We start from the raw sequence: 2166 nt of genomic DNA on the forward strand, positions 1-2166 counted from the left end.
TATCTACATTTTTTAATTCTCAAGCCATGTACAGGCAACCATACTGTAAAGATGAGTCTGAGAAAAAGTTCCATGTCACATACACAAAACAATATCCTGGTCTGTTTCTTGCCATCCAGCTAAATTCTGCAGCATTTCCAGTGCCATAAGAGCACTGGTGGTATTGGATATTGACAAATGGGACTGGGCACTCTGACATACAGTTGTATGCTGCACTATGACAACTGGCATGCCATTGTGTGGGAGAATTCTCACAAGAATTCCTCACTAGAAGAGTTATAAGAAATTAACAGTTATTGAGGAACTGGCAAAAATGTTGTGTATGAGTTAAATAGAGGAACAATGTGATTTAGAAGCCAATATTCATTAGAAATATCAATAAGCCACACTACACAGGTGCAAACAAGACAAAATTGCTATCAGTTGTTTGTATGTTTGTCAAGGCAAGGAGTCAATTGAGTTGATCAGTTTTATCTCAAACTGACTCAAAATAAAAAAAGAGGAGGATCTTTCATGTTCCTGGCCTGACTTCCTTCAATGATGGACTAGGATGTGGAAGTGTAAGCCAAATAAACCCTTCCTCCACAACCTGCTTTTGGTCACAATATTTCATCATAGCTAGATTTACCCTAACTAAGACAATGACCACAGCATCTTGGGGAGAAAAAGAATTTATTCCATCTTACAGCTTACAGTCCATCATTGAAAGAAGCCAGGGCGAAGGAACTCAAAGAAGGAACCTGGAGGCAGGAACTGAAGCAAGACCATGGAGGAATGCTGCTTACTTGCCTGCCCAATGTGCTTTATAAAAGCATCCAGGCCTACCAACCAAGGGGTGGCAATGCCCATAGTGAGCTGGTCCCTCCCACATCAATCATTAATTAAGAAAATATCCCCACATACTTGACTAAGGAAATCTCATTCGAGGTTTCTCTTCCTTAATAACTCTCACTTGTGCAGAGTTAACAAAAGCCTAACCAAGACAGTGGGTGTTACATATCATCACACAGGTCTCAAATGACCTGTTTGTACCAACTTATAGACCTCAAACTTTCTGCTTTCCAATCTCATGGAACCCAAGTGTTCTGTTTATCATCCCACCTACTTATCTTCACCATGGTCTGCAATTCTCACTTCCTCCCCTGTCCTCAGGACATGATACATTAATCATCCTGACTCATTCTTCTGCTAAAGTTTACCAAGGAGCTTTGTGGTTGGTTTTATTGTTGCTCAGTATTTCTCTTTATTGAATTGCATTTTCAAATCCTCTATTAGCTTCCATTTGTGTATCTTGGAATACACTCAGAAGTTATTTATGTCCTTTGAGTTCTTTAGACATACTTATAAGCATTCATTTGAAAACTTTCTCTGAGATTTCATCTATTTCATTATCAGTAAAGGGCATTTTGTGGAAACAGTAATATTGGAGATGTCATGTTGCAATCACATCCAGACTGATTACATCTAGTCCCTGTGTTTCACAGCCTTACCAGCCAAGATGTAAGAGAGCATTTCATTACCTGCTTTAAATCCTTTCCCCTCATACTTAGCTGGCAGGGGAGATACCATGACCATAAAGGTGTTCTTTCTAAGGCAAAGCGTATCCATTGAACTTGGGATGTGCTAGCCTCAGCAATTTCCACAAATGAAGAGAATTTGGAGGGAGACAACATAAAACAAAAAGAAAAATCTGTCCCAACACAATCATTTCAGAGTCAGATAAATACTCCCTAATTATCATGGTTTCATGCACCTAGCCACCTAGCCATTTGGTTTTTGGTGTGTGTGTGTGTGTGTGTGTGTGTGTGTGTGTGTGTGTGTGTGTTTGTGTTGTTTTTTTATGGTGAAATGTGGAACACTCATGTCTTACTTAGGATTTCCATTGCTGGGATGAAACACTAGGACCCAAAACAATTTAGGAGGAATGTTACACTTACAATTCCATATCATGGTCCATCATTGAAGGAAATTGAGGGAGGAACTCAAGGCAGGAACCTGGAAGCACAAGCTGATGCAGAGACCATGGGGGAGAACATCTTACTGGCATGCTCAGTAGGCTTTCTTATAAAACCCAGAGCCACCAGCCCAGACATGCCTGTATCTGCAGTGGGTTTGGCCCTCTCCCATACATCAAAAATTACAAATATGCCCTGTTCATTTGCCTGC

The 2166-nt window shown here is 40.3% G+C and overlaps 1 pseudogene; it reads left to right on the plus strand.

The window, feature by feature from the left end:
- Positions 1-1542: 1542 nt before the first annotated feature.
- LOC118575468 lies at positions 1543-1668 on the plus strand (annotated as a pseudogene).
- Positions 1669-2166: the final 498 nt, after the last annotated feature.

This window comes from Onychomys torridus, unplaced genomic scaffold (assembly GCF_903995425.1).
Source record: "Onychomys torridus unplaced genomic scaffold, mOncTor1.1, whole genome shotgun sequence".
NCBI classification, from domain to species: domain Eukaryota; kingdom Metazoa; phylum Chordata; class Mammalia; order Rodentia; family Cricetidae; genus Onychomys; species Onychomys torridus.